This window comes from Danio rerio, chromosome 18 (genome assembly GCF_049306965.1).
Source record: "Danio rerio strain Tuebingen ecotype United States chromosome 18, GRCz12tu, whole genome shotgun sequence".
NCBI lineage: Eukaryota > Metazoa > Chordata > Actinopteri > Cypriniformes > Danionidae > Danio > Danio rerio.
In genome coordinates this window covers 50,450,392-50,473,007 of record NC_133193.1, presented here as the reverse complement: position 1 = coordinate 50,473,007, position 22,616 = coordinate 50,450,392, and the positions used below count along the sequence as shown (strand labels likewise).

Below are 22,616 nucleotides of genomic sequence, written 5' to 3'. Positions count from 1 at the left end.
TTTATATATTTTTAAATAAATTAATTAATAAATTAATAACCCATTGTAATCAAAGAAAATAAACGGAATAAATAAAACTATAAATAAGGCAATAAATAAATAAATGAAATTAAATAAACTAAAAAATAATAAAACGAGCTTAATAAATAAGCTTTAATAAATAAGCTTTTTAAATGCCAGAAATTATAATATTATTCTAAATAGTTTTGTTTGGTTTTATATTTTTTCAATAAATAAAAAATAAAAAAATAACCCATTATAATCAAAGAAAAAAATGAATAAATAAAACTATAAAGAAATGAAATTAAAGAAATTAACCAAAAACATTAGCTTAATAAATAAACTTTAATAAATAAGCTTTTTAAATACCAGACAGATATCATACCAAATACCATTATTATATTAATCTAAATAATTTTATTCAGTTTTCTATTTTTTATAAATAAATAAATAAATAAAGGGTACACAATACTTATACTGCATTTTTGTTGCACATTTTTAAGTTTATTAATTTTTTTTTCTCCAATTTTTCTAACCGCCATTTTCCAATTATTTGTGATAAGTGTGCTGCTGCTAACAGAATGACAGCTGCCTAGTTATTTGTCCCGGCGGATCGTCTCTCTGTCTGGGAGGTTGAAGAAAGGAGACGCACGGCCTTCACACCCTGGCACATGTTCCTCTGACCCCACAGGCTGCTGCTTCGATCCCCTCAAAACTCAACCTCCAGAAAGCATAATATTTTCCCCCAGAGTAGCGAGAAAGAGCTGCTCCAGAGACAGAGACTCCACCTGTCAGAGTTCAAGAGTTAATGCCAAGAGCTTAGAGCTTGTTTCCAGAACCACTTCAATGTAACTTTTGCTTTCTCTGCCACACAGGGCTGTTACATGTGTTGAAAATATCCATCAACAGTCTGGAAGCTTGATGTATTAGCAGAAAGTGAGAGGACTGAGAGCCGGCCAGAACAAACATTATCTTAAGGTTGTGTGTACAATAAATGGCATTGATTGATTTGTTTTTTTATTTATTTTAAATCTATCTATCTATCTATCTATCTATCTATCTATCTATCTATCTATCTATCTATCTATCTATCTATCTATCTATCTATCTATCTATCTATCTATCTATCTATCTATCTATCATCTATCTATCTATCTATCTATCTATCTATCTATCTATCTATCTATCTATCTATCTGTCTATCTGTCTGTCTGGACCATATTTTGCACACAAAAAATCTGTTTAAATCAATTTGCAGCTTGTGAAATGGATGGATGGATGGATGGATGGATGGATGGATGGTTGGTTAGTTGGACGGACGGATGGATGGATGGGTGGGTGGATGGATGGGTAGATGGATGGTTGGTTGGACGGGTGGATGTTTGAGTGGGTGGGTGGATGGATGTATGTATGGATAGATTGATGGACAGAAGGGCCGATGAATGGATGGATGGATTGATGAATGGGTGGGTGGGTGGAGGATGAGTGGATGGATGGGTGGATAGATTGATGAAGAAATGGATGGATGGATGGATAGATAGATGAAGTGATGGATGGATGGATGGATGGGCGGGCGAATGGATGAGTGGGTGGATGGATGGTTGGATGAATGGATGGACGGACGGACGGGTGGATGAGTGGGTGGATGAATGGATGGATGAACGGATGGATGGATGGATGGATGGTTGGATAAAGGTTTTGGACCACAATAATTCATTAGTATGATGTAGGGCCTCCTTTTGCGGCCAAAACAGCATCAATTGGTCTTGGGAATGACAGATGCAAGTCTGCACAGTGGCCAGAGGGATTTTGAGCCATTTTTCTTTCAGAATAGTGGCCAGGTCACTACCTGATGCTGGTGGTGGAAAACATTCCTCCAAATCATGCAAAAGTGGCTTAATAATATTTAGATCTGGTGACTGTGCAGGCCATGTGCTCCATTGGGTGCACATGGTCCTCCAGAATGGTTCAATAGTTCTTGGCAGTGACGCGCTCATCTAGCACAAGTATGGGGCCTAGGGAATGCCATGGTATTGCAGCCCAAACCACCTCTGACCCACCCCCATGCTTCACTCTGAGCATGCAACAGTCTGGGTAGTTTGCTTCTTTGGGGCTTCTCCACACTGTAACTCTCCCGGATATGGGAAAGACAGTGGAGGTGGACTCATCAGAGAACAATACACGTTTCACATTGTCCACAGCCCAAGATTTTCAGTGCTGGCACCATTGAAACCAATGATTTTGATTGACACAAGTGTCTGTCTGTCTGTCTGTCTGTCTGTCTGTCTGTCTATCTATCTATCTATCTATCTATCTATCTATCTATCTATCTATCTTTCTGATGAATGAATATTTTATATTTTAGGCTAACTGATCAGTGATTTGCTTATCATCATTAGTTTTTTTATGTGCAGACCTTTTTTGTTGTTGCTTGTCATCTTATTTTGCATGGGTAATTGAATTTAAATGTACAACTTTCAATAGTTTTCTAATAATTCTCTACAGGACATGAATAATGACGCCATCGCTATCTAAAATCTTTTGTTCCAAAATAGACTAATTAAAAGCCTCAGTTTACGCATGCTAAGCGCTTCTAGCATACAGGCACGGTAATGAAACAAATGTTTGCGATTCTTTCTGTGAAGACTCTGTTTAACCGGCCTCTCTGTCCATCATCCCTGCAGGCTTCTGTGCGTAATATCTCACACAGGACAAGCTAAATTGGCAATACCAATAAAGATTAAGCGGACCATCTCTTAAAGCTCTCTGACAGCACAAAACAACTGTCGGCCCGGCTCCACGTTTTCGCCTGTGGTTAAACTCCGCTGGGATGCGCACCACTCCACGCTCCCGAATGCCATGAACATGTACGGGTTTTTTTCACAGTATCAGACGCCTCTTTTAGCACTCCGGATGCCCAATTAGCCTGAAAAACAATAGCTCCCTGACCACCATCCCATTGTGCTCTCTTGTTACAGCCTGACGGTAAACAAGCGTCTAAATTAGACGTGCAGTTGTTGCTATTGTCCTGCTCTCCTTGATACCCAAACCCCTCTGTCTTAGCGGGCCAAAGCTCATCCGAGTAGTCCCTGGTGGAGAATAAGTGTTTGGATCAATGACGAGATGATGGTCTCCGACTGAAGCAGCGGTCAAAGTAATTAAATCAAAGAGTCGGCGCACAGCATATAGGCTTTAATAGTATTCAGATGCATGGCGTCTGAAGCGATTTCTTGGGGTTAAAGGGGGGCAACGGCAGCTGTTGCTCAGACCGAGGGGCTTCTTAGGCTCTGCTGATGAAGAGACTTTGATTTATGTCTTAATTAGTGGGACATTAAAAGCAGACTTTCCTAACGACAATTGTGAAGTAAACACACTTATGCGGTGCAGCACGTTCCCACTTAACGTAAGGCAGCGCTGGAATATTAGAAACCGAATCTTAGAGCTTCTAAATAAGCTGAAAGTTTTAAGACTATGAAGGTATTATGGGAGTACTGCACTGTAAAATATTTATATTATATACCAGCCTGATCTCACGAGAAAACGTAAGTATTTTACGTTTTGCCAGTTTAGTGGCTAATTCGTACGAATTCGTTCGAGTTCAGTCGTACGAAATAGTACGATTTTTAAAAGGAGGCGTGGCACCTGACCCCACCCCTAACCCCAACCGTCATTGGGGGATAAGCAAATCGTACTAAATTGTACAAATTAGATCGTACGAATTCATATGAATTAGCCACTAAATGAAAAAGTTACGAATCGCCGTGAGGTTGTGTTGTATATACATATATATATATATATATATATATATACATATATATATATATATATATATATATATATATATATATATATATATATATATATATATATATGTATACATATATATACATATATATATATATATATATATATATATATATATATATATATATACATATATATATATATATATATATATATATATATAYACATATATATATATATATATATATATATATATACATATATATATATATATATATATATATATATATATACATATATATATATATATATATACATATATATATATATATACATATATATATATATATATATATATATATATATATATATATATATATATACATATATATATATATATATATATATATATATATATATATATATATACATATATACATATATATACATATATATATATATATATATATATATATATATATATATATATATATATATATATATATATATATATGTATGTATATATATATATATATATATATATATATATATATATATATATATATATATATATGTATATACAACACAATCTCACGGCGATTCGTAACTTTTTCATTTAGTGGCTAATTCATATGAATTCGTACGATCTAATTTGTACAATTTAGTACGATTTGCTTATCCCCCAATGACGGTTGGGGTTAGGGGTGGGGTCAGGTGCCACGCCTCCTTTTAAAAATATATATATATATATATGAGCAATATCACACGAGTAGCAGTGCGATATGGCAGTATATCGGCACTGGTGGGAGGCGTGCATTTGTGCCCCCACCAGTGCCGATATACAGCCATATCGCATTGCTACGAGTGTGATATTGCGTTTATACAACAGTTTAACGGCATAATTATGTATATAAAAACAAAATCAAACATGGAGAGTTTCAAAAACCTTTTGTATGAGGAACTGCTTTCTTCCAGATTCAAATCATAAGCTGACAGTAAAACAGTTGAGTGTGCATCTTTTAAAATTTAGATCTGTAGTGTCTGCTTTTTGCTGGTTATGTGGGCGGAGTAATACACAAAGGGTAAAGAGGCTGTAGGAGTTCTGAAATTGCAGAAAATCGCACGGCTATCAGCCAATCAGATTTGAGAACCAAACAGAACTGTTGTATAAATATATTATATATATTATATATAATATAATTTTTATTTCGCAACCCTGATATTTTTCCTGAGAATTGTAAGATATAACTAGGAAATCAGAGAAATAAAGTCTGGTTTTTCATGATTGCACGTAATAGAATAAAAATATAATGCTAAAATGGGCGTCAGTGGGTAGCACAATCGCCTCATGACAAAAAGGTCGCTGATTCAAGCCCCAGTTGGGTCAGTTGGCATTTCTATGTGGAGTTTGCATGTTTTCCCCATGTTCCCATGGGTTTCCTCCGGGTGCTCCGGTTTCCCCCGCAAGTCCAAACACATGCGCTATAGGTGAATTGGGTAAGCTAAACTGTCCATATTGTATGAGTGTGAATGTAAGTGTGTATGGGTGTTTCCCAGTGTTGGGTTGTGGCTGGAAGGGCATCCGCTGTGTAAAAAATATGCTAGATAAGTTGGCGGTTCATTCCGCTGTGGAAACCCCTGATTAATAAAGGGTCTTAGTCAAAAAGTGTGCTGAGTGCTTGAGTGTGTGCTGAACAAAAACCAGACCAAGCAGCAGCAAACATTGTGTCTAAATCAGTGTTTCTCAACTGGTGGGTCGCGACTTAAAAGTGGGTCACAGGAACATTTTTAGTGGGTCGCGGAGTGTGTGGTCAAAAAAACAAGAAAAGTTTAATTTTTCACTTATTTTGCTTATACCGGACTTTTATTTTGAAATTCGTGAGGGACAACCCTAACATTTGAAATGTGAAATTTCATTTAATTACAGCAACAAATATGTCGAAGCGCAAGTACAACCCCGAATATGTAAAGTATGGATTTACATGTATTGACAACAAAAAAGACTTAAAGCCTCAGTGTCATATGTAGTGAGGTGCTCTCATAAGAGAGCATGAAACCATCTAAATTAAAATGACATTTAGAAACCAGACAACATTTTATTAACAGTTCAGTTTAGTTCATGTTAACTGAGCATTTCCTTACCCTTACAACTGTTTACAGTATTTGTCGTTTTTTACTTTGTAATATTTCTATAATTTGATCCATTTTTTAAATGACAGCAATAAAATATTGTTTATTTGTTAGTCTGTCACTACTTCTGTATGTTAACAAATAAATACAAACTAATTATAATTCCTAAAATTGTATTATAGTTCCGAAAAATTTGGGTCGTGGCTTGATGACCATGTAAAAATGTGGGTCCCATGGCCAAACCAGTTGAGAACCCCCGATCTAAATTATAAGTTCAACGTCTTGTTTACTCAACTATCTTAAATCACTTCTGAATATATTGAAGTATACAGCCTGAGGCCTAAAGTCACAGTTTTAGCAAGATCTCATGTGATATTGCTAAAGTAAATATGATTTATACAGCCAATCAATGTACTTCATTGTTAAAGCGGAAGATTTACTTTTAGAGTCTCGAGCAATTTGCATTGTGTGGTTTTGGCGTGTCTCGTGGATCCAGCCCATGATATTTTTGGCAGGTTCGGATTACTTGGGAAATAAAACATTAGTGTGTTGTAGCATAACTCTTCCTGTTCCAGTGTTTTTTTATATAGTGGAAATATTTATCAAGTTCTGTCAGGCTTCAGCTCATAAAACGACGCCTGAGTTTTTATCACTTTGAATGCTTTGGTGAACAACTGTATTAGTCACATGAGCGCCATCAGATCAACAATAGTACAAGGACAGCATGTGCTAATGCGCATCAGGCCGATTTTGGGCTGCGCTTCAAATTATAAATACTCCAGTGATGCAAACTGTGCTTTCAGCATTTTTTGTTAGTGATATTTTAATGTGCTATTGTAAAAACACAGTTATGAACTTCTACTAATGATGAGGGACTGGGGAAAATTGGCTCATCTAGAAAATTATTACAAAGAATGTATTTCAGTAAGTATTTTTGCCAAACTAGGCTCATTATGGATACATACCTCTGTATACATTTCTGGAGAATGCAAAATACGTTCCAGTATGTTTTCTCGAATCCACCGAGATGGGTCTGGCTGCAGACCTGGTGCAGTGCAATCTGGGCTGCATATAATGCTTTTTAATGGGTTCACCTAACCCCACCCCTAACCCTACCCGTCACAGTGACGTCACTAGCTCCATTTGAGTGCATTGTGTCTGACATTGCATCGCTGAGTGATGCAGTCTAAGCTTGCATCATAAAGGCTGCATCCAAATACTATTGAATCCACCAGAGGCCGCTGCATACAATTTTTCATATCTCAAATTTCTCTAGCGAATGCCGCTCACGCCTGTTGGTCTCGCGTAAATTCACCAGAGACCACTGTTGACTGACTGATTACCCCACCCACCCCTTCCCTAAATCCAACCAATAGTGTTTTCAAAAGCATCGATTGACCCTATCACCCCCTTCCCTAAACCCAACCAACAGTGTTTTCAAAAGCAATCCAGCAAAACCCTTGACCACAAATTTTACAACATTTTCAGATTTTACCACGTTCTTACCCTGCTATTTATTTTATTTTATGCCTTTTGTTGGTTGTTTTACCTGCTTTCTGTCTTTGGACTTATGGTGGAAACCGGAGCACTAGGAGAAAACGTACGCGATCACAGGGAGAACATGCAAACTCCACACAGAAATGCCAACTGACTCATCCAAGGCTCTAACCAGCAACCTTCTTGATGCGAGGCGATCGTGCTACCCACTGCTCAACCGTGACGCCTTAAATTTAATTAGATATCACATTAAAAGTTGAGTTCTGTCAGGTTCAACTTCTATAAAGTTACATATTGTTTTTGTGTGGTCACTATCTTAAATTTTGACCCATTTGCTTATGGTGTTTATTTTGAAATATTTACTGTAATTACAATGCTATACTGTACACAAGCTGACAAAAAAAAAACGTAAAAGTCTCCCATTGATTCTTTTTTGTTCAACAAATTGTAACCGGGACATAAGTTCTTGCTGAGGTGAACTGAATTGCTCTGTATAACAGCACGACTGTGTAATGCATCTAGTAAAAGCCGTCATAACTGTTTATTTAAAATTATAAAATGACTCAGAGCTTTGGCGGCTGTAACTCAGTAAAAGTGATACCAGCGTAATGTGTGTGTGTGAGTATTTATACCACCCTGGCTTCAAAGAATAGCTTACACAAAGTCTTGATTGAATTACACACCACATTACCGAATGCTAACGCTGATATCATTCTGGCAGTGTGTGTGTGTGTTTGACAGAGGGTCAAGGCGAAGGAGCTTGTTAAGTGTGTGAGTTGGTGTGCAGCAGGGACCACTGAACCGCCCGTGGCATCTTTCCCCTGTAAGTCCCCTTTGCATGTGTTTAGGGAGAGAGAGCATCTCACTTTCCATTATTTGTTGCTGCTGTATAATTATGTCTAACACTTGCTGCCCCAAGTCAAGAAAGCAATCAATCATGTAGACACCAAAAATAAATAAATTAACAATAGAAATGAGGCAATGATCACTGTGTGTTTGTGTGGGATATTTCTGGCATGAACACTCTTCTACTTGCACACAAATCGACATTCATTGATATACTTGGAATACAGTGAGCTGTCAATTTGCAACACAGGCTCATTCTGAAAATGTACACCCATATACATTTCTAAAGAGCACGAATTATGTAGCCAGAGATACATTTTGTCTTTAAAACGAACTCTACAGGCTGGTGTGATGCCGTGACTTTTCGCACTAACCAGCAGACCACTTATCACTGTATGGACGGCTTTTCCAATGTTACGAGTTTGTCTAGTGGCTCGCTGCCTACATCAACAAACTTGTGACGTGGAGCGGAGTTCACAACGACAACGTGGTTCGATCCTGGTGAAGAACGGTTGCAGAAAGCAGGTAAGACAAAAACAAAAGCCACAAAATGAAAGAAACATGTAAGAAACAGGGTGCGAATGTGGCCGCGAGGGCTTTTCTTTTTCTGGATTGCTTTTGAAAACACTGCTTGTTAGGTTTTGGGAAGGATAAGGGGAGTACAGTCGATTGATCAGTCAGTCAACAATGGCCTCTGGTGGATTTACACAAGAACATCAGGCATGATTGGCACTCGTGAGAGAAATTTGAAAAAGCATACACTGCCTCCTCTAGACAGACAGACAGAAGATAGATGGATGGATGGAAGGATGGATGGATGGATGGGCGGGCGAATGGATGAGTGGGTGGATGGATGGTTGGATGAATGGATGGACGGACGGACAGACAGACAGATAGATGATAGATAAATTGATAGACAGACAGATAGACAGACGATATATAGATTGATAGATAGACGGACGGACGGAAGGACTGACGGACAGACAGACAGACAGATAGATAGAAAGATAGACAGATTGGAAAATAGATAAATAGACAGACAGACGGACGATAGATAGATTGACAGGCAGATAGATAGATGATAGATAGATAGATAGATAGATAGATAGATAGATAGATAGATAGATAGATAGATAGATAGATAGATAGATAGATAGATAGATAGATAGATAGATAGATAGATAGATAGATAGATAGATAGATAGATAGACGGATAGACAGATAGATGGACAGATAGATAGATAGATAGATAGATAGATAGATAGATAGATAGATAGATAGATAGATAGATAGATAGATAGATAGATAAATAGACAGACAGACAGACGGATGATAGATAGATAGATAGACAGACAGACAGACGATAGATAGATTGACAGACAGACAGACAGACAGACAGACAGACAGACAGACAGACAGATAGATAGATAGATAGATAGATAGATAGATAGATAGATAGATAGATAGATAGATAGATAGATAGATAGATAGACAGACAGACAGACGGATGATAGATAGATAGATAGACAGACAGACAGACGATAGATAGATTGACAGACAGACAGACAGACAGACAGACAGACAGACAGACAGACAGACAGACAGACAGATAGATAGATAGATAGATAGATAGATAGATAGATAGATAGATAGATAGACAGACAGACGGATGATAGATAGATAGATAGACAGACAGACGATAGATAGATTGACAGATTGACAGACAGACAGACAGACAGACAGACAGACAGACAGACAGACAGACAGACAGATAGATAGATAGATAGATAGATACTCAATATTGGATACTAGGTACTCCATAATTCATATCTCTCATTATTTATTCCAAGTGAACCAGACCTATTTGATAGTTCGTAATTTCAGATTCAACATGTTTTGACTGTAGTTTTTATCAAAGTTAAATGAAAGGCTGTGAAGTGAGTAGATCCCTTTCAAGTTGATTCTTAAAACAGTGAACGTCACATATATTTGTGTTTGTGTATTAGAAGAAACTGCCATTCATTCACACAGACCTGCAGAACATGACTCATTGGTGAGGTTTACTGACTGGCGGCTGTCACGTTAATTTCCGCTCTTTACCAGGCTGTTTGATTAATCAATATTGCAAAAAAGGTTCATTGGTATTGCCAAATTCATTCGTGATCTCAATATGCCATTGATCTCCCAGCCCAATAAAATCACATGATACATGATCATTTTTTAAATCAAAGGAATCAAAGGAATTCACATTCATCCATCAAATCATAATGTTAACCTATTTCCACTATCATGTAATTGCTTTGGTCTTTTATCGTCTTGTGTGTTCCTCCGATTAGTTCTTTGTTATTTGAATCTCTCTTTGTTTTCTTTGCCAGTCTGTAATAGACTTTTCCGTCAATTGTTTTGATTGTGTCGCAACATGGCGCGCATCTGGAGTTCAGGCTGTCCGTCTCCACAGATGGTAAATCATAACTGTTCACCGATAGCATCTTTGGGATGTGCACACAGACTGTGCAAAGAACAGTTTGCATAGTCAACACAGCTGAGTATGCACTGTCACTATGATACGGCCTCCAACAAACTTATCTGATGTTTCATCATCGCTGTCTTTTTAAAACAATTTGCGCCAATTCAAACACTTTAAAGGCAGTGTCATGTTCATGCCAAATGGGAAACAATGAGGGGGATTTATGCAATAAGCACACAGGTGATTTCCCATCGCACAAGATTACACATGCCAAATTGCATTGCAAATTAGCCTTGTTCTCGATGAACTTTGTAACTATGGTAAACCATAGAACACAGGTGTCGAACTCAGTTCCAGGAGGGCCACAGCTATGCACAGTTTTCCTCCAACCCAAATTAAACACATCTGGTCAAACTAATTGGGTCCTTCAGGCTTGTTTGAAACCTATTGGTAAGTGTGTTGGAGCAGGGTTGGAACTAAACTGCGCAGAGCTGCGGCCCTCCAGGAACTGGAGTTTGACATCCATGCCATAATACCGTCAATGGATATTATGTGGTTGTTTATAATCATGTGGGTTTTCATAAATAAATAAAATGAATCATGTGACAAGAAATGGAACAAAAATATTGACCCTTTATGAATAAATTAGCCCATATAACTTATAATAACCCTATAACCAACTTCAGAAAATATATGAGATATACCAACTTTAACCCATTATTATTATTAGCCTAACCAGCAGACATACAACATTAATATAAGGTTAGATTTAGGTCACCAGCACCAGTGTTATTTTGAGGTGCAATAATGATGTTGATATTTGGTTGATTTTACGTTGTGTTGGAAAGTGACCAACATTAAGCCAACATCTTAAACCAACATTATATTGATGGAAAATACTTACATTTAATCATCATGTATGGTGACAAAAATTCAACATCTGATAGACATCATACTGTTAACGATAACATCCACGCAACATCAAGCGGTTACATCGTTGGACTTTGATATTTTGTTGTTTTTATTACGTTGAAAAGTGACCAAAATGACGTTGACGTTGAGTTGTGACGTCAACCTGATTTTCATTTTCAAACAAAATGCAACGTCCCCTGACATTGCAGTACAACATCAATCTGACGTTATGTTGACGTCCTGTGCCTGCAGGTCATATTCAAATTCCAGTCAAACAAATTGTTGTGTTTTAGATTATAACTCACAATTCTAACCCTAACCCTTTCATCTCAGAATTCTGACTTAATATCTGGCAATTCTGACTTTATAACTCGCAATTCTGACTTTATAACTTTAAATTCTGAATTAATAACTCGCAATTCTGACTTTATACCTCACAATTCTGACTTTATAACTTTAAATTGACTTAATAACTCGCAATTCTGACTTTATAACTCGCAATTCTGACTTTATAACTTTAAATTCTGAATTAATAACTCGCAATTCTGACTTTATACCTCACAATTCTGACTTTATAACTTTAAATTGACTTAATAACTTGCGATTCTGACTTTATAACTCACAATTCTGACTTTATAACTTTAAATTCTGACTTAACTTGCAATTCTGACATTACAACTCAGAGCTGCAACTTTATAAGTCAGAATTTTTCCTTAATAACTTGCAGTTCTGACTTTACAACTATAAATTCTGACTTAATAATTCAGAATTCTCACTTAATAACTTGCAATTCTGATTTTATAACTCGCAATTCTGAGTTATTAACTCGCAATTCAGACTTTATAATTTTTTTTTTATATAATTATTTTTTTTATGTCAGTGGGCAGGAACGGTGATACATAGGTGAGTATATAGCGAGCTGATTTTCATTTTTTGGTGAACTACCCCTTGGAGAATACCCTTTACTCCAGTTTGTTATTTTTATAATGTCAGTAAAACTGTTTTCTACTCAGAAATATAGTCAATGAACACACAGCCAGCATCATTAGCAAGAAATCCACACAAAAGTGATGTAACCAGTAACATACTGTTTGTGGGATAATCACCACACAGTCCACATTCCCTCTGCATAACGGAATATTTAATGACTGGTTATCAGAGTTACTACTGCAGCACACCTGGAAAAGAGAATGGCCGGGCAGCTGTCATTTCACACCCGCTGTTGTTTTAGTGGCTGAAGGATATTACATCAATCCGATGCCTTTAACTCTAATGTGAAAAGGAAATAAACTATAGCCTGTAGCTTAATAACCTATAGCATCCTAGATATTACATTTGCCAGCTGGCTAATTTGTTGATGGGTTTGACAGGAGTGCGCCATGCTAATGATTGTTATTCAGAAAGCAGAGTTCTGTAATCAAAACACAACTTGTTGTTATGAATGAGTCAGTCTTGCTGTGGCAGACGTGCCAAGTATCAGAGTATTGACAAATTTACTGTGCCGCCTACAGCAACAACACCGATGGTAATCCAGGTGGTTTGCATCGCAGGTCATGCAGGCCTAAATAAATATGCCTCAAGAAACGTTTTGTTTGTATATATCCCAGACTGTAAAAGGGGGAAAAATAATAATGATAATAAAAATCCTCAATGGTGTGTTCATAATATGATCTTCATTTCAGTGGCTACTATGAGAATGCATGAATGCACTGGCTGCAACGGTAGCGTAATGTGTTTAATAAGAGCAGATCATATTTCTTCAGGCCTAATATAGTCTGTAAATTGGATCTGTAAATTCCCCTTTCATCACAGAACGGCTAACAAGCTAACCACTGAAGCCAGCTGCTATAACTTTGTGCTGGAAAGTTCACAGCGACCCAAAATAAAGGGTGACCGGACATTCCCGTCTTCACAAAGTGTTCTGAAAGTTCACTAACACAGTAAATATGGCCAAATAATTAATCAATTGGATTAAAAAAAAAAAACATTTTATTGCAGTAGGAAAGTAACAATATTGTAAATACCGTCATACCGCAATAGTAATTTTTTTTAATATTACCGTAGGCGCATGACTCAAAACTACATTTCTAAGAAAAGTTTGCTTAGGCGAATGAAGCGAACGGGAGGTAGCGAAAACTACAATTCCCATCAGCCTAGGCGTGGCCATCATCCTTTGCGGTCTGTTGTCACTACAGATCCAGTAATGCGGAAATTGAGTGTGTTGCTAGTATTGGGGAAGAAAAAGAGCTGGAAATGATCGAACCTAAAGCGGGTTTTAAATCGGATGTGTGGAAGCATTTCGGTTTCTTTCTAAAAATTATGAAAAAGGAGAAAAGGTGACAGACAAAGAAAAAAACAATATGCAGTCACTGCCAGACTGTGGTGAAATATATGTAATGTAATGTGTGTATTTATATAGCGCATTTATTGTGTATGGCCATACACCCAAAGCGCTTCACAATCATGAGGGGGGGTCTCTCCACACCACCACCAGTGTGCAGCATCCACTTGGATGATGCGACGGCTGCCACAGGACAACGGCACCAGTGCGCTCACCACACACCAGCTATTGGTGGAGAGGAGAGACAGTGATACAGCCAATTTGGTGGAAGGGGATGATTGGGAGGCCATGATTGTAAGGGCCTATAGAGGGACTTTTGACTCTATTTTTTTCTTTTGTTGTTTATTCCTCCGGTCTACCTCCGAAAGCAGCACCTCCAATTCACATTCTGTTCAAAGTTTCTTTTTTTGCTTACTTTTGCCTTTGCTTTTTCGTTGGGTTTTGCCAAAGTATAGTCATTAGCATATTCATACGGGGGAGGAGGCAGGGAGGGGTTTTGTGCTCGTGCATGTTGCGCTCAGTTTCACGTTTATTCAGATGTACAAAAGAATATGCGTGAGATTTGGCGTACGCAGTGTTACATACATCTGAATTTTTTCTGCGTACGCAATGTTTTAGTATGATTTCCACGCAAGTCTTCTTACATGAGGCCCCTGGTGTTTAGATCTCGCTGGTGATCATGACAAATATATTCTAGCCAAAATAAATCAAATAAGACTATCTCCAGAAGAAAAAATATTATAGGTAATACTGTGAAAAATTTGAATACTGTGGGAAATATTAGAAAAAGTCACAGGAGGGTGAATGAGTCTGACTTCAACTGTAGTCTGGGCCAAATATATCAAAACAAACATTAATGGAAAGATTATTTATTCAGCATTTAGATCATCATAAAATGTAAAGTAAAACAAAGAAAATGACACTTATTGCTAGTTTTGTGGTCACATATAACATGGATGCTTTTCTCACAGCAATCCAAGGAGACAACACCCTGTGAAGGTGAGCGATAATGAGTTTCCCGATGACTTGTCTGATGAAGGAGAAAACTGATGGAGATATCTGAAGTGATCTTGAGCGGAGACTCATTGTGGTCCTGCTCAGGGAGGGCTGTGGAGTGTGAACAGCGGCAGAGATGCCTTCGGGGTCAATCCTTTAATATTGATTACAAACTGGAGCGGGGCAGCAGGGTCGACAGGCTGCAGCTGTGGGTTTGCCGGGCTTTGAAGTGACCCGCGCCTGTTGGCGGATCCCAGGCCCTCGCGCATGAGGACAGGCTGCAACTATGTGCCTGCCTGTGGGAAAGAATGTCACGCGACGCCACGCCGACGGAGCCTGCCACCGACAGGGGACGAGATGTAGGAGAGCCTCGGCGTGAGTCCTGCCAGCAGCAACTACTGGCCCATCAGCGGAAAGAGAGAGAGAGAGAGAAGACTCTGTGTTTGGGACAGGCGAATACATATTTGCTGCTATTGATATCCTGGGAGAGGACTGCTGTTTGATATCAACAGAGGCGAAATATGTACAGTATTAGCCTGTCATAAACACGGAGAGTCAGCCAGTGGACAAAAGTTAGACATTTTATTAAAGCCATATGAATGTTGGTGGCACGGTGGCTCAGTGGTTAGCACTGTCACCTCACAGCAAGAAGGTTGGTTGTTTGAGTCCCGGATAGACCCTTTGGAATTTCTATGTGGAGTTTGCATGTTCTCCCCGTGTTAGCGTGGGTTTTCTCCGGGTGCTCCGGTCCACCAACAGTCCAAACACATGCGCTATAGGTGAATTGGGTAAACAAAATTGGCCATATTGTATAAGAGCATGTTTGAATGTGAGACTGTATGGGTGTTTCCCAGTACTGGGTTGCGGATGAAAAGGCATTTACTGCGTAAAAAACCAGATACTTCAGATATTTATTATCTATGCTTTATATTAAATATTTGCATATGCATTATATTTTATGCATTCCCCTAAACATCATCCCAATCAGTCTACAATTCTGAACTCTTCTCTGTGAAAGTCATCTAATGAAATTGTATTAATATCCCAACAAAATATTGCAGTGTCAGATCTTTCCCAGTGTAATATATAGGGATTGGCTTCACTGATCCTAGCAGCCTTTGCAGCAGCAGTGCCATCTGAAAACAGTAGCACACAGTTACCTAAGCACAGTTTGTTTCACACTGAAGCCTGTGACTCTCACAGTGTTTTGTCTACTGCGACTGGAGGCCAAAACATCACAGCAGATGGAAATTCACTATTCCTGCTTCGTTCATTCCAACGTGTTATTATATCAAGTTTGCTTTGACTGCGTGCTGGAATAAATGTGCATATAAAGAGTAATATTAAGAGTAATTGTTTTATTTTGCATTAAAGAAGTTCACTGGTGTAACTACAGTCAATATAGCCAAAGAGAGAGAGAGAGAGAGAGAGAGAAATCAAATTAACAGGTTAATTAACAGGTTCCATATTTTGTGATTTACAGATGTTTTTGTGAATTTTACTGCATTATGGGATGTTGATTTCTTCTTTGTCGACATTTTATCAAAGTGACTATTACTGTATTATTTGTAGTTTGAAACAATATTTTCATTCATTTTCTTGTCGGCTTAGTCCCTTCATTAATCCGGGGTCGCCACAGCGGAATGAACCGCCAACTTATCCAGCAAGTTTTTACGCAGTGGATGCCCTTCCAGCCGCAACCCATCTCTGGGAAACATCCACACACACATTCACACACACACTCGTACACTGCGGACAATTTAGCCTACCCAATTCACCTGTACCGCATGTCTTTGGACTGTGGGGGAAACCGGAGCACCCGGAGGAAACCCACGCGAACGCAGGGAGAACATGCAAACTCCACACAGAAACGCCAACTGAGCCGAGGATCGAACCAGCGACCCAGCGACCTTCTTGCTGTGAGGCGACACCACTACCTACTGACATAATATGGCAAGACATAATAATAATAATAATAATAATAATATAGTACTTTGGAAATACATTATTTCAAATGTTTCAAAATGTTTTATGGTCTGCACTGTAAAAAATATCCATAAATTAACAACTTTCCACAATTTTATTTATGTTTTTATTATTATTATTATTATTATTATTATTATTATTATTATTAAAATTATTTATATTTATATTACAACTTTTGCACTTTTAAATCACTTTTAAAAATGTTTTAGTTTTTTGCAGTCATGTCTGTGACCTCTAAATAGATATAGTTTATTATATATATATTATATATATGCTTTGATAATTCATTTAAACAGTAGGGGGTGATCTTACATCAAAGGAGCCGTACTGTACATTCAGTGACCATAAGAAATCCCATAAAAACATCTCACCTTATGGTTCATAGAGGCAATAACACAGAGTTTACTGCAAAATGTAGACCAAACAAAAATAAAACATACAATCAGGTGCATAGTCACAAACATGTATGAAATTGTTATTTTGAGAATTTCCATTCAATTCATTGAATAATTATGGTTTATTCAAATTATTTATTCAACATTTAAATGTAAGCACACTATTTACTAAGCTGAAGGAAAATGAAAGAATGAATGAACGAATGAATAGTAACCGTATTTTACTTTATCTCTACTTACTGTATGTCAATATTGTTATAATACCATGCACTATAAAAATGCCACACAATTTTTTCATGTTATTCCAACACAAATCGATTAAGTTAATTTAATGTTTTTTTACAAATTGAAGTGAAATGAACATAAAACTATTAGGCTGTCCCAAATAAACTTCAAGAAATGTGTTAATTCAGCTTATGTTAAATAGGTAGTTTTTTAAACAATTACTGCAAGAAAATCTGATACCACAGGAGTGGTGTAGCTATTATTATTAGCAGCGTGTGGAGAGAAATAGATAAAAATAGTCAATGGAAAGTCCCTACTGTGGAAGGGAAAAACTACTTTAAAAAAACTAATATGATTGTTTGAGCTATATACAGTGCAGGGGTAAGTGTGAATGAGTGTGTGTGGATGTTTCCCAGAGATGGGTTGCGGCTGGAAGGGCATCCACTGCGTAAAAACTTGCTGGATAAGTTGGCGGTTCATTCCGCTGTGGTGACCCCGGAATAAATAAAGGGACTAAGCCGACAAGAAAATGAGTGAATGAATGAATGAAGAAGCTAGCGATTGGTTCATATTTTACATTTCTGTCCAGAGAGGTCATGTTTTGATCCTCGATTGGTCTCATGCTGTCAAGTGATGTGATTTCACAGGTCAGAGTTCACCAAGCTTGAACTTTCCAACGCAGCGATCTGCGAAACTTGCCACACGAGCTTGCGTTTCCGGTCTGACACATTCGCATGAGTATGAATGGAAGTCTATGGGGAAAAAAGTCCAGTGTGACCCCAGATTCACTTGTTTACTGCCACCTGCCTTTCATTTCTGCTGATTGCTGGTCCTATATTTGAGGGTGTTTCGCTTCTCCTCTTGCCAGAGTGTTGGGTTCCTTACTGCTTTCTTGTCGGTCTATTGCTTGCTTTATCTCTGTATTTTCTGTCCAGTTCTCTGGAGCCATTCTGGATTTGGCCTGCCCTGGAGAATCGATCCTCTGTCTTGCCAATGTCCTTTAGCTGTATTACCAGGTCTAGACCAAAGACTTGCTTTATTTTTGACAGGAAAATAGCCCACTCCTGATTTTCTTAATCATGTGGTTGTGCTAATTTTTGTTGGAATTTATCCTATGTTGTGACCAGTTCCCTGTGGTCCATTCTTCAGTTTATTTTTACTAAAATCTCTGGATCTCAGCAAGTTGCTGAGTCTTTTTCTTTCTGCTTATTAAATTAAAGCTTATTGATTTGAACTCTTCTGCTTTTGGGTTCTTTATACAGACACCCCTGACACTTTGGGAGATCCTTTAAAAATGTTGGATTCCACATAATCGATTTGTCCTGAGACAACATAAAGGAATTGTGTGGTGTTTTTAATAGTGCATGGTAATGTCAATCACAATATTGACAGTAAGTAGGGATGTAAAATAGACTGTTTATTAATTTTCCTTCGACTTAGTCCCTTATTTTCAAGGGTTACCACAGCGTGATTAACTTATATAACTTATTAGTTGTTTTTTTTTTTACAAATTTAAGTGGATTGAACATAAAACAATTATGTTGTCCCCCCAAAAAAACTCAAAATTGTGTTGTTTCAGTTCATTTTAAACAAGTAATTTGAACAAAGGGCGAGGCAGTGGTGCAGTGGGTAGTGCTGTCGCCTCACAGCAAGAAGGTCGCTGGCTCGCTGGTTCGAGCCTCGGCTCAGCTGGCGTTTCTGTGTGGAGTTTGCATGTTCTCCCTGCGTTCGCGTGGGTTTCCTCCGGGTGCTCCGGTTTCCCCCACAGTGCAGAGACATGTGGTACAGGTGAATTGGGTAGTGTATGAGTGTGTGTGTGAATGTGTGTGTGGGGGTTTCCCAGAGATGGGTTGCGGCTGGAAGGGCATCCACTGTGTAAAAAACTTGCTGGATAAGTTGGCGGTTCATTCTGCTGTGGCAACCCCGGATTAATAAAGGGACTAAGCCGACAAGAAAATGAATAAATGAATGAGTTTGAACAAACAGCGAACATTATTTTGTGAGTGTGTAATGGGCTCTGAGCTGCGATTAACAAGAGGATGTTATATAATGATGTATAGCCTGATGTGAGCTGTCACAGTCAAGCGAGAGAGAGGGCAAATCATAACAAAACCAAACTGATTTACTGTCGTCACGGCTAATTAATACCTGCCACATGATAAGAATCTGTGTGAAATATGGTACACGCGTATCTCATTCCTCAGCCGAGCAGCCATTCAAAGTTTTATTCACTTTTGAGGTTTTTTTATAGCAACAAAACGTCAAAGAGAAGAAAAAATGATTTGTTTCAGGTAAAGTGGATTGAGGGAATTTGTATAATTATGTACTTGAGCTATTTCGCATTATGCTATATTATTTTGGTAATATGTTTTATGCTGATTGCAGTGTTTGCCAGCATAGCAATTTTCTAGTTTATGCTGCGGTGCCGCTCTGCTATCATGCAAAGACTCTGTAATTTAGTCCTCAGAATTTATGCGCACAAAATTGTGCTTAATGTCTTCATTTTAGGGTTAACTTTACTCTCTGTTTCGTTATTTCTACAAAGGTGTTTTTGTCTCGTCTAGAAAGTACATATTATTGCTTGTAAGGTTTTAGAAGTTCACTAAGACTGCATTTACCAAAATATATTAAAAAAAAAAACTCAGTATTTTTATAAAATAATGTTATGATTTAAAATCAGTTTATTGTTAGTACATTTAAAAAAGTCATTTTCTAAAACATAATAAATTCATGTGAAACAAAGGTAACTTTTGAGCATTATAACTAAGAACTATTTGGTGTCTGCTTCTGTGTTTTTGTAATAAGCTATTGCTGAATTAAATTCTACATTTCTTTAAATGATATATTATGCGTATATATATATATATATATATATATATATATATATATATATATATATATATATATATATATATATATATATATATATATACACTACTGGTCAAAGGTTTGTGGTCAGTTTTTTATACATTATTAATTTTATTTAATACTTTAAATACAATTATTCTGTTCATCAAGGCAAAAGTTATTAATACGTATTTATTAAATATGTATTTATTACTTATTGTATGTAGTTTCAAATGAAATTATTACTCTAGTCATTATTGCTTTTATTACTATAGCATCAATAATATGATTAATAATAATAATAATATTAATAAAATAATAAAAATAATATTAGAGTGATTTCTGAAGGATCTTGTGACTCTGATGAAGCTGTTAATTCATTATTAAAAATCTATATAGAAATAAGAATATAAAAGATTAGAATAAAAGCAGTTTTAAATTTTTTAAACACCATTTTAAGGTCAGTATTATCAGCCCCTTTAAGCAATTTTTTTAATAGTCTACAGAAAAAAAACATTGTTGTACAATGACTAGCCTAAATACCCTAACCTAAGTTAACATAATTAACCTAGTTAAGCCTTTAAATGTCACTTTAAGCTGTATAGAAGTGTCTTGAAAAATATCTAGTCAAATATTATTTACTGTCATCATGGCAAAGATAAAATAAATCAGTTATTAGAAATTAGTTCTTAAAACTATTATGTTTAGAAACGTGTAAAAACAATATATATATATATATATATATATATATATATATATATATATATATATATATATATATATATATAAATCTGAAATTTTCATATGCGTTTTTTTTTTTTTTTTTACATTTTTACCCCTCCTAAGCACTTAATTCTCTGAGCACTTACAATTCCTTTGTGTAATTATTACTTCTTGTGTGTATTGCCTCTTCTTGTTGAATCGCTGAATACCTCCTCCTCAATTGTAAGTCGCTTTGGACAAAAGCATTTGCCAAATGATTAAATGTAAATATATTTCTACTTTTCAGCTTTTTTTCCATTTTACAACACGAGAAAGAAAAAAGGTGGCGATTAGAAAGAACACACCAGCAATGGCACACAGACATGACATCATGTGGCAAAAAAATATCAATTAATAATTTTCTTTCCAATTAAGGGTGGAACGCAGGATGAGTCTAACAGTCAGCCTGTGCGATGACCTCATCACCCGATTACAATGATCCATTGAAGGCCGCGGCCTCAGAGCTACATGGCAATTGGTGTCCATAAGTTTAATTTGGCATTTTACAGCTATTAGGTCACACCAGTTCTGTGCCACGGCTGAAGGTGGAGAGAGAGAAAGAGAGAGAGAGAGAGGCCGTTGCAGAAAAACATCTTCACACATCTTGACTGTCTGCTGTTTTTTTAATTGGTTATGAACAAGAAAGGTGTGCTGGCTAAATTAACTTTAGTAATAGTTATGATTGTTTTTTTGTCCAGAGAAAAAATGTTGTTATGTCAACACGAAGGGATTGTTTGATTTAGTAATTTTGCAAACATTTTCGGAATGTTATTTAGAATGTTCTAAACATTCTGAAACTAGTAGTAACATTTAAAACATGACAAACATTACACTAAAGCATCCTGCGAATGACTTATAAATAACGTTTCTGTGGTTTTAGAACATTAGAACTATGTGTGTCTAGAACATTACTGAAAATTAGATAACTTGTAAAAAAAAATTAAACTTCTGTCATTATTTACTCATCTTCTGCTTATTCCTCTGTCAAACAGAAAAAAAAGATATTGTGAAGAATGTTGAAAGCAACCCAGGCTCATTCTGAAAACGCACCCCTATATACATTTTTGGAGATCACCAAATACATCCCAGGAGTTTTTCGCAGTTTTTGTTTTCACAAATCCACCAAAGGTGGATGTGTATGCTTTTTGAGATCTCAAATTTCTCTTGCAAGTGCCATTCATGCCTGCTGTTCTCATATAAATCCACCAGAGGCCGCTGTCGACTGAGTGACCAATCCTTCTCCTTCCCTAAACCCAACCGAAAGTGTTTTCAAAAGCACCAATTGACCCGTACTATAGATGTCAATGACTGTAATTTATCAATTTTAAAATATCTTTTTTCAGTGTTCAACAGAAACTCATAAAGGTTTGAAATTAACAGAAAATGTTCCTTTTTGGACAAAATATCTGTATAACAATAACAGAAGAACACTTGTCAACTGAGTTTGTTGCAACACAGGCTCATTGTG

The 22,616-nt window shown here is 36.9% G+C and overlaps 1 long non-coding RNA gene across 15 annotated transcripts in view; it reads right to left on the bottom strand.

The window, feature by feature from the left end:
* Nucleotides 1-531: 531 nt before the first annotated feature.
* LOC137488231 (uncharacterized) overlaps nt 532-22,616 on the bottom strand; it is a 60,339-nt gene continuing 38,254 nt past the window's right edge. For 5 of the 15 annotated variants that reach the window (XR_012393874.1, XR_012393868.1, XR_012393867.1 and 2 more), the window contains one exon: nt 14,793-15,328. This is a non-coding gene — a long non-coding RNA (uncharacterized lncRNA). Of the gene's footprint in view, nt 789-14,787; nt 16,070-21,754; nt 22,130-22,616 lie in introns of those variants that run through there. The other 10 variants (XR_012393866.1, XR_012393872.1, XR_012393869.1 and 7 more) reach the window with 7 other exon arrangements.